The following is a 13,938-nucleotide window of genomic DNA, read 5'->3' as shown; positions in this document are numbered from 1 at the left end:
GCTGGAACAGAAGCTGAATGTGAGAACAGCCTAGGCAGGCCTGTTCTTGTGGCCTGGGCATCCTCCTGCCTCTTTTTTTCCCCTTTAAGGGACCAGAGACAAGCTGATGCCTTCATTTGTCTGAAGGTCTGCCTATAGGGCAGAACTAAGTTCAAAGATCAAATACACTTTGTGGCAGACACCGGCTGGTAGGTGACTCAGGTGGAAAGGGATGTGCTAACACAGACTCAGCAAGGTTCTTCTGACAACTCAGTATGCGACAAGGAGATCTTAGACAGGAAAACCTATAGTGTGTGGAGTGAGAGAACCTCCGTCTGCAACAATCTGGGCTCTGCTCTGCCTTCCAGCCTGGAAGAAGAAGCTGGAGTCAGGTAAGCTAAGAGAAGGTCTGGGGGAACATAAATGGGAGAGGAGTTGGCCTTTCTTTCAGGTTCTGGTTCTCCCCACCATACCCCCAAGCCCAGACACTGGGCCTGAGGTATAGTGACAAAGTGTGTGGTCAGGGAATGGAAACCCAAGGTGGATGGGGTAGGACCAGTAGAGAGGGCAGAGAGAAGTCACCATAGCTAGTCCCCTGTCCTACCACCCTTGATTGCCCTGAAACCAGTGTTTTCATACCTTTTTGGTAGCAATGTCACAACTCAAAACACACAAACTTCCCTTTAAAAAAAGGCGCACCCTTACCAAGTGAGTGCCTGTGGTTTTGAAAGGTACTGCTCTATAGGACTGCATCCCAGACCTGCCTGAGCATGACTACAAACCACTGGGGACTCTATTGGTGCAGGTCTGGATCATTTGAATGGCAATATGATCCAGGACCCCCATTTTTTGCCAGCTCCAGGGTGGTGCTCTGCTGCTTGTCCTTGGAGTAAGAAAGGACCACATGTCCTGGACAGCACCAATTTCAGCCGTGGACTTGCGGGGACAACCAATGAAAAGTCATGGAGGAAGGTGAAGGAAGCCCTCATTGCAGGCTTTACATCTCTAGGCTTCCTGGCAAGGCTGAAGCAGCATGTTATAAAGATATGCTATGTCTCCCAGAGGCTTGGTGTTAAAGGCTTGGTCCCCAGGGTGGTGCTGAGGGTGGAATTTTGAGGAATGGGGTCTTGTGGGAGATCCTTAGGTCACAGGATGATGGTGGAGCCCTAGCTGCTTCTCTTTCTGATCTCCGGCTTGCGATGAGTGGCTTTGCTCCACCACATGCTCCCTTACTACAGGCCCAAAGGCCAAGGACCCAACCTAGCATGGACTGGAACTCAAAGCTGTGAGCTAAGACAAACTTTTTCTTTGTGTAAGTTAATTATTTTAAGTATTTTGTTATAATAACAACAAGCTGACTAACACAGACACACCTGCTGAGGAGAGGGGCTGTTGACTGTAGCTATACCTGAGAGGATGTGGCAGAACTTTAAAGCTGGTTCATGGGAGGAATTCAGGAAGGTTTAGAGGAGCAGGCTTGAGAATGCCTAAAACGCTTCAAACAGATTAATGGGCTAGTCTACTGAGGTTCAGAAGACCAGAAGGCTGTTAGGAGTATGGGTGGTAAAGGCCATGCTGGCAAGGGTTCAGACGGACATAAATACTGACACGAAGGCGCCTTCTGGCAAAGCTGCTCTCCAGGGACCAGGGGCCATGCCTGTGCTCTGCAGGGCCAAGTGGGGGCACAGCTGCCACTCGGCATTAGGGACCTCCCAAGAAAGAAGGGAAGGGAAGGAAGGATGGAGGGAAAGGGAGAGAGGAAAAGAAGAAACTAAGGGAAAGGAATGAGGAGGGAGGGTGGGGAAGGGGGAAGAAAAGAAAAGGAAGAGGGAGGAGGGAGTAAGGAAAAGAAGAAAAGGAAGGCATGGAGAGAGAGGAGGGAAGCAGAGAAGGAAGGGAGGAAAGGAAGACAAGGGAGAGAGGGGCCAGGGAAGAACCAGTCATTCTGGAGCTCTGCACTGGAGCTCTGATGGTGGAGATGAACCGACCAGGCAAAGCTCCCTTCCCGCTGCTGTCCAGGTCCACATGCAGCAGTGGCCACTCGACTTGTCTCTGAGCTGCTCAAGTCAGCCAGCTCGACAGTGCAGAGCCCTGAGAACACTAGCTGTGCAGCTCAGTTTGAGCTCGAAGGTCAAACTCTGTATGTCAGCTCTTTCAGTCACCCTGGTTCCCTGGGCTGCCAAGTATCCCATTTGATCAGTATCACTTATCCCTCCCCAAACTTACTCAACAAAGGAACTGAACTGTTCCTTCCCATTTATTTATTTATTTATTGTTTATTTTTATACAGGTTCTCATGTATCCAGGCTAGCTATCTATGTAACCCAGACTGGCCTTGAACTCCTGATCCTCTCACCACCTTCCAAATACTGGGAAAACAGGCTGAGTCATCATACTCAGCTCTTTTGTTCAAAATTGTTGTAAACTGAATTATGTTCCCCCCAAATTCATGCTAACCACCCCCAAATGACTATATTTGTACATAGGGCCTTTAAGGAGGAAACTGAGGTTCAAGGAGGCATGGGGTTGGGGCCTTGATCCAACAGTGCTGGAGTTAGGGGAGATATGAAGGAGGACAAGAGGACCCTGGATCTGAGAGGATAAGGAATCAGCAGGAGAGCGGCTATACAGAGGTAGAGTGAGAGTGTGTGTGTGTGTGTGTGGGTGTGTGTGTGTGTGTGTGTGTTCCACCATCTGTACCCTGCCCACACCATCCTGCCACGGGGTTGGGGTGGAACTGGAAGGCCCTGGGTGCTGGCTGACTTTTCCAGACCTTGAAGCTTGGAGTAGGTTTGGTATCAACCCCTCCAATTCTCTACTGGGGGAACTTGACCTGGAGAGGGATACTTGAGGCATGACTGACAGGGGTGGAGTGGGGAGGCAGTTGCTACTTAGCACTAGTTCTCCATTTGAAAGTGCTCACTGAGTGCTCACTGCCAAGTGTTTTCCCAAACCAACTCATGAGATAGCCCAGAATCATGAGATAGGAAGGAGAGGGACCTTGGCCAGGGTACTATCCAAGCCACCAGACACTCCCTAAAAGACAGTTAATTGCTTCGTCCACACAATGGTTGTTATGTCTAGAGAGCTGCAGGGTGTTTCAAGGGGCCTGGAAGGGTCTGGAGGTTCCGGGAGGGTGCCAGGGTCCAGGATCACTTCCCTACTACCCCGACTCACTCTGCTCCCACCTGCACTGCTAAGCTGGGATCTTCATTTCATTTGATGAGCAGAATGTGCATCTCAACAACTCACTGCTGTGGGGGCTGGGTTGGGAACCAGAGAGCAGAAGTGCTGAGCAGCCATGGACATTCATGCGTTGCTGGTCCCTTCAGGAGACAGGCCTGCTTGGGCAGGATCCATCCTTCTCTACTTCATGTTCAAAGTACTGCTTTTTAATCATCGTGTACATGTCTCTATGTGTGCACACATATGCACCATGCATGCACAGGCATGTATGTGGAGGTCAGAGGACAGCTCTCAGGAGTCAGTTCTCTCCTGCCACCTTGTGGGATCCAGAGATCCAACTCAGATATTTAGGCCTCACTAAAACACCTCTATGCATAGAACCATCTAACCAGCTTACAGTTCTAAGATCTAAGCATGATTTTTCCATTTGATACCACAAAATCTAGAAGAGATAGACAACTTGTTTGGCTCTGGCCCCCCCCTTCAGAATCACTCCTCTTCCCTGCAGTAAGTGGCAGCAATTTCCACACCTCCAGTTACCAAGGATAAGGCCTTAAACGGGGTCACCACTGCCTACTCCATTGAGCAGCAGGGCAAGGGACAGAGACAGATGACAGGATATTGTCACCACCAGCCATTGCCTACCTGTGTGGGTTGGAGCAAGCTGCCCAACACCTGATGTCTGCCTGCAAAATGGGGGTACCCACAGCAAGTACCACTCAGCATGAGGGTTAGATGAATTTGTATTTACACAGCCCCTCCTAAACACCACAGAATGAATGCTGAATTCATCCATTGGTTCCATGTGACCGGGCCCCTGGAGTTGGTACAAATTGGCACACCAGGAAGGAGGATCTAGGTCAGTAGAGGCAACCTGAGTTCAAGCCTCAGCCAATACCTTGGACTTGACTCCCTAGGGTACTCACAAAAATTCACAAAAACCTGCTGAGATAAAAGTTGCATGTTCCCCAACCCACATTTCCTCCTCTGCCTAATGCAGATAGCAAATACTGAACCCTGGTAGGTCCTCTTAAGGGGACCCTTGCCAGGAGGGCCAGACATGGAGAGGGTAAGGAGACCAGGTACACTGGTTCCCTAAGCCTGAAGAGGTAGGCCAGGAGCATGAGACAACTTTCTCTTGTGATGTGGCCACAACTCACTTCCCAGCCACACAGTGGACTAGCAAATCTCTGCTTTTCTCTGATGGTGGCCACAGGACTGTCTGGAATTGGAGGGTGTTGGCTGGAGGCTCAATGTCTTCCAGGTGAGGGGGAGGCCCAGCTGGCAGGGCAGGTATGGGGAGGGTCCAAGCAGCTGTGGGGTGTCTGGAAGGCATTTGGGCAGCTAATGAGTTCAGGATCTAATTAATACTGGAGGAAAAATATGGGCCCACACCATGTGGCACAGGAAGTAGAATCGGGCTGCCTGAGCCACAGGGTTCTATGGGAGGAGAACTTGGTCAAGGAGCAGGGGTCAGGTCCACCCTTCCAACCCTGCCTCTTCCTCCAGACCCTGTCAGTGGGTGTTAAAGGATAAGAACTTCCACACCAGACAGCTACCACTCTGTGGAGACCATGTGCTTGGGACTCAGGCTGATGGCTGAAGACAGAGGCCCAACTGGAAGCCAGACCTGGTTCAGCCAGTCCTCCAGGCTGTCGGACTTATCCTAGGCCTGTTTCCTAGGCAGTTGTGCAGGCAAGTGGGGCCCACACTCTGCTGAGCCCTCTGGAGCAGGGGCTGGGGTGCCTTTGCTGGGCTGTGACCTAGAGTTCAGCAACTTCTGCATAAGGTCTCTAATGTAAGCCTTCCAACAAGTCACTGTATTTCTGAGCAGGAAATGGGTTAACTGGACACCCCCTGAACCCTGACTGTAAAGTGGGCTGAGCAGGGACATCCATCTGCTGTTTCAAACCGATACTGCTGTCACATGTTCTCTGGGAGCCTCATCACCCCACCATCAACCAGTGATCAACAAGGCTTTGAGAATGTCCCTCTACCAGTTGCCCTCTCAATAGTCCCCCTCCTTGTCACACACAGTATCAACTCTGGTCCAGCCGACACTCAGTGGTCCACACCCACTCCCAAATGTGCCTCCCACCCTCGGCCCACTCTGCAGCATCCTGGGCAGCATCCCCAGGTGCAAGAGTTCCTTGTGAAGGAGCTACAGTATAAGGTCTTGGGCTCAGGACCCCCGAGATGGGGACAGGAGGGTCTGTCAGTTCCCTTGTGCCGTGCCAAACAGCCTCACCCCTGAGCCAGCTCTCTCCTCCTTGCCCCTTCCCATCTGCTCCCAATAGCCAAGCTCTGACTTCCAGCATGCCCTGTCCCACCTGATCCCTGAGGGAGGATAGGGAGGTGAGACACCCCCAAGCTGGTCTCTGGCTCAGGGGTGTTAATGAGGTCCAGGTTTCCACCCAGTTGAGGGCTGGGCCCTTGGATGGCAGTTTTCTTTCTCCTGTCTTTTCCCTTCAAATGGCCCAGTGTCCCTCACAGTCTGGGGTTGAGGTGAGTGCCAGGTGAGGGGAAAAGATGGGGTAGGACAGTGCAGCTAGACTGGTAACCTGTGTGGACAGGGGACATTTTCTTTGGTGGTTCCAGGGTTCACTAACAAAGCCTTTGAGAGGGACTTTGATCTTTGGGAGCCTTGGAGGGGAGTGAAGAGGAAGTCAGATAAAGAGCTGGTGGAGGGGCAGCAGTTCAGAGGAGAACTGAGCTGAGCTGAATCCATACATGAGCTGATAAAATATACTCATTCACTGTCTTCATTTGATTCTCAGCAACTCTGCAAGGCTAGACAAATACTATTTAGAGAGAGAGAGAGAGAGAGAGAGAGAGAGAGAGAGAGAGAATATCAGACTTCCGGGCTGACCCTCATCCCACAGGACCTGGGGGCTCAAAAGTCCCACTTCAGCCTTTCTAGGGACCCCACCTTCTAGCAGGACTGAGCACCCTTCCTGTCCTCAAGGAGCCTTGGCCTCCTGGCAGGCGCCTCATAGCTCAACTCTGTCCTCTCTGTTTCCTTCCTCCCCTGCTGCCCACACACAGCTCAGTATCTGTTGACCCACTGAGTAAATGACCCCATGACACTCTCAGACTGGGCAGCTGAGAGGCAGGCATAGGGAGCTCTGCTTACTGTGCTGGTTTAGGCAGGTTCCTTGGTGTCTCTGGCTTCAGGGTTCCCAATAAATGAGCTAAGGATGGGGTGCCACTCTTCTCACAAGCAAGGTGCAACCAGAAATTGTTTTGCAAGGGCAGAAAAATTGTTTTGCAAGTGCAGAAAAGCACTTCTATGAGGCTACAGAGGTTGGAACTCTGAAGCCAGTAACCTGGGTGGAGAAGGGGAAGACTCCATCTTGCCCTAGGGACATGGTACCTGGCCCATACACCTTTAGGTGTGACCAGGAGGTGTCCCCATACTCAGTGCCCAGGAAAGAGAGACTCCACACAGGCCTAGATTTCTGGTGCAGCACATTATTGGTGGGACTATCCAGTGCTTCTTGATATTGGACTATTCCCTTCTGCTGCCTGACCTACAGCTCACAATCGAGTATAGGAATACGGCCCTGCTTCATTCCTCTGCCCTCCCCTCAATGTTCCAACACACATCCCACCATTCCAGCAGATTCAGGGCTTGAGCATAGTAAAAATCCTGCCCTGAGTCCCAGTTTAGGGATGCTATCTACTGAGAGCAGCAAGTCTAGGTAGACCCAGTGCCTGAGGCCCTCAGTTCAATCTCCCCTGGTTGGACACAGATACTCTGCTAGTGATTAAAACAGTGCCCTTAGCCCCCCATAGAGCCCTACCCACTCTCCATAAGTACTCTCCTCAGCAATTCTTCTTAGATTAGCAGAAAGACACTAGCTTCTCCTCACTGGCATCCATTCTACATACTGAGTCCTATGCCTCAGACAATGCCCTCTTCCCCAAGCATGAGGTCCACCATTCCCTGTACTCACTGACTTCATGGGGCTCAGAGCTTGTGAACTGGCTGAAGCTGGCTGGGGAAGGCAGCTTGCTGCCCACATCCCTGTCCAGCACAGATGTGGACGCTGCCCCTAACCATGATAGAGTCTGTTCCTCCCAAACCACATAAGGAGTGCTCCTTAAAATGCCAGCCAGCATTCTTGTGGTGATAGAACTGTAGGAAGCGTCCCCCAAAGTCTGGCTGCCTCTGGCGTGAGTAGCAGCTGGCTGATGTCCCAGCCAAGCCAGAGGGGGACTCGAGGCAGTCACACAGTCCATGCCTGGTTCTGTACAGGGAGGAAGGCCTCTAGGGTGGAGCATGCACACCCCACAGGGAGGACTGACTCCAGGACAACTGCAGGATACGACTGTCTCTGCCACATATGTCTATAAACATGTTGGCTCCTCAGAGGGCAGAGGAGCCCCTCACCAACCAAACAGATCTCTATTTCCACAGTGAGCTTTGGGGGATCACCTTACTTGAAGACTCTTGAGAGGATTCTGAAGCAATGGCTCTGTGGTGGGCCACCAGAAGCCCTTCAAGTTTTCTGAAGTCCAGCTCTGAGCCTGAGGACTCCTCCAAGAGGTCTCCCACTATGGAGAATGCCCCTGTATTCTGAGGACCCCTGGCATGCAAGGGTTCAGTGGAGCTACCCCTGTCCCAACTGTCTTCCTTGGGTCCCAGGCATCAGTCCGAGCGTGGCTCAGAGGACCTCCAGAGAGCACCGCTATCCTCACTCTCAGTGAATTCAAAGGGCCCTATCTCTGGCCTTGCTGTGTTCCTCGCCTTTGTCCCAGGGCACAGCTACATGCTGCTCTGTTGCTCTGGGATGCCACCCTCGGGAGCAGACAAGCCTGGCCTGGGTTCTTTCTCCCTCCAGGCCTTCATAGGATCAGTACCTCCTGAGGCCCCTGCCCACCTTACCTAGCCATTTGTCCCAAGGGTCTCTACCATGTGCCTGATCTCCCTGAGAGCAGGGGTTCTGTCATCACCTTTGTTCTCTGAGCACTGCTGAGCTGTCCAGGTGCAGGGACAGAGGTTGCCCTCAGAAGCTCCCTGACAGCAAGAATGGAGCCCTTCCAAACCAGGATTCACAGGGGCCATGGCTCAGGTTCCCCATCACTGTGGATCCAAAGGGTCACCATACTTGTGTTTCCAACCCCTGGGCTTTTCAAAAGAGAGGCTGTGTCTCCCCCATCAGACCAGGGCATTGTGACTCAAGATGGTGATAGCAGGATATAGGTGGAGCATGGGACCCCAGTCTACCACCCAAGGCATAGCCTGTGGAGCCCCACCACACCTTCTGCTGGATGGAAACTGAGGCCATGAGCAACTGGCCAGCCCATAATGAAGTGGATGGGTAGAGATTTGGAGGGGCACAGGGCAGACCTCAAGCCCAAGGCAGAACACCCAAGGTAACCTCTCAGAACAAGGAGGCATTCATGAGCAGCCTGGCTCCAGGGCAAGGCTCTGACGCCTGGCCAGGCCCTGCAATCCGTGCTCTGAGCTCTGAGCCCAGGGCTGGCTGGCACTCAAGTGGGAGAAAGTTGATGCTGCCGAGGTAGCCGTGATGGAAACTTCTATTTTTACCCTGGCGGGCGAGGAGCAGGTTGGAGGTGGAATGAGTCCCAGAGCCACCACAGGGACCAGGGAGGGCCTAAGCAAGGACAGTCATGAAGAAGTGGGGGTAGGGAAGGTACAACCCAGAGCAGCCAAGGGCCACCCAGGTAGCCCACTGCACAGCACCAGACTAGGCCTGCTAGAAGCCCGCAAAGATTTCCCAAAGACAAGCCCTAGCAGGGTCAAGGATACATCCATCCCCAGCTCAGGTTCCCTGGCAAACATAGTTCTTAGCCTGTGGCCAGGGTCAGTGTGGAACAGAGATGGAGATGCATGAATCCCTGTCCCTGCCATTCTAGTTAGGGATCACCCCCTGCCAGTCCCCCTCTTCCCTCTTTCCTGAGGATGCTGTGGGTCTTCAAAGTTAGTCATATACCTGACTCTAAGGAGGGATACCTCCTCATGACCCTGTTTAGGAGTGGAGATTGGGCAGCCTTTAACTAAGGACCTGAGAGGGGTAGTTGTAAAGCCACAGAACTGAACTCTGGTCAGCGTTAGACCACACTCCCTGACACCCTGCTCAGGTCACCTCAATGCCTCCTGGGTGAAGGCAGCCTATCCCTACCTCCAGCAGCCAGCACAAGGCCCCACCTGTTCCCACTGTAGGTGGAACATCATGTATCTAGGTGCTTACATTACATAAACCCAAATGCAGTCACCAAGACCATTTGTGGTTCTCCCTGACTAATAAAAAAGCAAATGTCTCCTTGGGCAAGGCCAGGCTGGGCTCCCTGCCACCAATCTCCATCCCCTTTGACTTCTGGCTTCCTCGGGTCCCCTGCCAACATGTGGGGACCATCTCTCTGAGCCATCTCTCCAGCCCACTCATCTCTGCCTGCCCTGCTGGGTTACCCGAGGGAGGGAGTGGCTCACTAGCCCCTCCAGGACTAAAGCCAAGGAATAATCAGGCTGCCAGCCCCATAGCCTTTCATGTGGCCAGAGGACACTGTGTGTAGTCCCCTGCCCCATCCATCACCTCCTTGGCATCTCAGCAAACACTCCTATAGGGTTCTGAGCCATGACATCCAGTTTCATCTGAGGCCCAATTTCCCCTCCTTCTTCTCTGTCTATGGTCTCTGCACTGATAGATAATTTCCCCTTCCAGGTGGGAAGGTGGAGTTAGAAATTCCGGAGATAGGAGTACCCTGGAGGCTGGAACTGAGGGTGAGAGGAGGGAGCTAAAGAAGACATCTGTCCGCTTGTGGATGCTTGGATTCTGTCCTGCACAGCCCAGGGGTGGACAGCCACTTCATTGTCCCTGAGACTGGGGCTCTTCAAAGTATGCAGTGCACGACTTGTGCTAATTTATAGAGAAGGCTTACTGGAATTCTGGGGAATGAGGGGCAGATCTGGGCTCTCCAGGGCAGCACTCACTCTTTATAAGGCTTCCTGAGCAGGCCGGGGCCATCCCCTAACAAGCTCAGTCTGTTCCATGGGGCTAAGCCATTAGGTTCTAGCTCATAAACCTGAAGTCTGAGCTTCCAGGGGAGAGAAGGGCCTGGCCCCAACCTCCAGCTGGGCAAGCGGACTGCAGACAAGCAGACAAACGGTTTTTACACTTGGAGTTAATGAGGGCCAGGCAGGGGTGCCCACTGGCAGGTGAGAATAAATGAAAGGAAGGGGAGGCAGGAGGAGGGGCAAGTGCTCTGGATCAGGAAGGAGGCTGAACACTTAGTCATAAAAACCTCTTACAGAGCGTACTCACACAGCCACAGGGTCAGCATCACTCAGGCTTCCCATCATGCCCTGCAGCAGGCCAGCCTGGCCGGAAGGGTAAGAGGTCGTGCCTCCAAACCCTTCGGTATCAAAACCAGGTATAGTAGTTCACACGTCATCCCAGAACTCAGGAACCTGACATAGGAGGATCACCTAGAGCTTGAGGTGGCCTGGGCTACATAGTTCCAGGCCGGCATCCCAGTAGACATCTTCAGACCTCTTCAAACAGTAAATTCACCATCAGCTAATGTCACAAAGTACTTTCTAGGTTTAGGGTTAGGACCATTACTACAGGGGAAGGACCTGAGTCCTCTTTGTGTTTCAGTATGTGTCAGTGAATTCTTGGCAGATCTGATTACAGTCAGCTCCCTGTACCCACAGAATTTTTTTTCTTTATAAATTTATTTGTGAGGGGCTGGAGAGATGGCTCAGCAATTAAGAAACTGGTTGCTCTTGCAGAAGACCCAGTTCGAATCCCAGCATCCACATGGCAGCTAACAACTGTCTGTAACAACTGTCTGATCCGACAGCCTCTTCTGTCTTCCGCGGGCATTGCACGACAGGGGTACACTTACTTACATGCAGGCAATGCGCACATACACATAAAATAAAAATAGTAAAATATAAAATTTTTTTAAATCATTTGTGTATGTGAGCATATACACATGTGTGCAGGTGTCCACAGAGACCAGAGGAGGGCGTTAGAGCTTTCAGAGCTGGAGTTGTAAACATTTGTAAAGTACTCACCTACCTTGTTACATGGAAACTGGAATCCAAACTCTGATCCTCATGATTGTGCAGAAAGAGCTCTTAACTGCTGAGTCTTCAGCCCCATGTCTATACATTCTGCATCCACAGAGTTAACCAACTGGACCAAAAAATGTCACCATCCAAAAACACCACATATGTCCTAACAGGCACAGTCTTCTTTTTTTATTCCCTAAATTCTACAGTATTGACAAGAATTGGCAGAGCACCGTGTTCTATATTATAATTGCTGTGGTTTGAAAATGAAATGCCCCCATAGGCTGATATGTTTGAACAGTGGTCCCAGTGGTGGTACTGTTTAGGAAGGTTATAGAGCCTTTAGGAGGTAGAGTCTTGCTGGAGGAAGTACAACCTAGAAGCAGCCTCTGAGCTTCTGTAGTTCACCTCACTTCCTGTTCTCCCTTTCTGCTTCCTGTGTGCAATGTGATCTCTGCTTCCTGTCCACCAGGCCAGCCTCACTCTTGCTGTCATGCCTTCCCTGCTATGATGGACAGTATCTGCTCTGGATCTGTAGGCTAAAATAAACCCTTTCTTCCCCCAAGTTTTTCTATTGGTATAGTAGCAAAAGGTCCCATACGAGTAACTACTCAAAAAATAATAATCTGGTCTAGCTGGAACCTTAACTTCCAGTTTTTCCAGGTCAATCCCCTGGTCATAGGACCACCCCTAGGAGGGCAGGTTCACCTTAAGTCATGCTAAAGAGATGGGCAGAATACCTAGTGTGTTAATGAGATGGTGAACATTTTCCTGCCAGGATTCCCCACCTCATAGTGTAGCTCTTGTGGCTCTGGGTCTCAGACAATGCTTCAGAAAAGTGTTATTTCTCTCTTTTTCTTCTTTTCTAAGCTTTTTTTCCATAATGTTTTGGGCTGCCCCAATGTTTTGGGTTTCTTTACTTTTTCTCTAAAGCTTCTCTCCCCATCATGTGGCTGTTAGTCTGCCACATGTCTGACCTCCATGCCAGATCTAACCCAGCCTGGCTTCATGGCTTTCTTTGCTTCTCCCCTCCATTCTCCTCCTCAAGGCAGCTGCCAAGATTCACAGCTTGCCTGTCCTGAGGATTTTTCTTTAAATTCTAATAAAATTGTCCTAAGCTTCCATTTGAGTCTATTTTTAAATTCTTTTGTGAATGAGACTAAGGACGCTGGCAAGGGGACCCTGATCTCCCTTGCAATAGAAAAGTGACTAATATAATAATTTAGAGCTATTTAAATACACAGAACTGTGTATAAAGGTTACATACAGATACTGTGCCATTCTATATGTGGGACTTGCTTTTGGCACCTTAGAGGAACCAGTCTCCCATGAAGAGCAAGTAACAGCTGCACACCCTTGTTCTCACTTCCCAATAGAACCTGTCAATTCAGTCTTCCTTGGATGGTTTCTGCTTGGTGTGCTAAGTTTACCTTCAGCCTGCTGTCCTCTTCTGTTTGCACTGTGAGCTTATCTTCTATCAAAGTAGTTTCATGACAGGGGTTGTTTAAAGCTTTTGTTTCCATTTCTGTGTTACTTTAGTCAAATCTAGATCATGGAATCTGGATCTCACTGGTTAACTGGGTTTACACCAAAAGACACACACACACACACACACACACACACACACACACAGTCAAAAGCTAGCAAATAAGGGTCATTTGACTGAGGCCTCTCCCTCAGGATACCTGTCAATTTAATATGTGACCCCATCATGAGTGGGGGTCTAAGGAGTGTGTTGGTTAATACTATTAACTGGGAGACAAACTTCTGAGCATGTCTATGAGGAAGTTTCTGGACTAGGTATGTTGAGCTGGGAAGAACCACCACGAATGTAGGAGACACCATCCCATTGACTGACTGGGTGAGGTCCCGGACTGAATAAAAAGGAGAAAGCTTGCTAAGTACCAGCATTCATCTCTTTCTACCTTCTGACTGTGACCAGCCAGCTCATGTTCCTGCCACCATGCTGTCCTTTCCTTGAGTCAGAATAAGCCCTTCCTTGAGGCGCTGTTGTCAGATATTTTGTCACAGCAATGAAGAAAGAAACTAATACAAAGACTAAGCACTTTGATTTTGTAACTATTCTCCTCCTATGTCCCAATGGAGTGTTATGGAGCAGAAGTTAGAGAACCGCCACATGGAAGATAGAAAAAGTGTTCTCTGAATCATCCCCAAAGACAGGCTAAGGTGAGAGAAAACCACCCCATGAAGTCGGGAGGTGAAGAGAGACATGCTCTAGGCTTCACAGAGGGTACGAAAAGGAGCCAGAGAGCCACAGTCAGATTGAGAAGCTGAGGCAGTCCCAATGATGCTGCTTACCTGAGGCAGGCCAGAAGAGCTACAAATACATAACCAGGAAAGCAAGGGCTTTGCCCAGCCCTGAGGGAGATCAGAGGCATTCGTGAAGGCAGCTGGAAGGTTCCTACTTGGTACATCCAGTTGGTTTCACTTGTACAGACACCCTATGCTTTCTGTGGGTCCTCTGGTGTCTCCCCACCACAGCCCAGCTCAGTTGCCCTAAAAGTCATTCCAAGGACTCATGGGACGAAACCCCAGGGCAGGAGATCCTGACCCAACCCTTCTCTCTCTGGGCCCTATGTCCTCAGTCCCCTAGCCCCTAGCCTACTGTGACTAGACTGAGGAGGTGTCATGAGGTAAAAGAAACATCCAGAGTGACCTTCCCTGCAGCTATTGGTGGAAAATGTAGAGAAAAATGTTTTCCTATGGAA

The sequence above is a fragment of the Nannospalax galili genome, unplaced genomic scaffold (assembly GCF_000622305.1).
Source record: "Nannospalax galili isolate Female #2095 unplaced genomic scaffold, S.galili_v1.0 scaffold389, whole genome shotgun sequence".
NCBI lineage: Eukaryota > Metazoa > Chordata > Mammalia > Rodentia > Spalacidae > Nannospalax > Nannospalax galili.
This window is presented reverse-complemented; position numbering follows the sequence as displayed.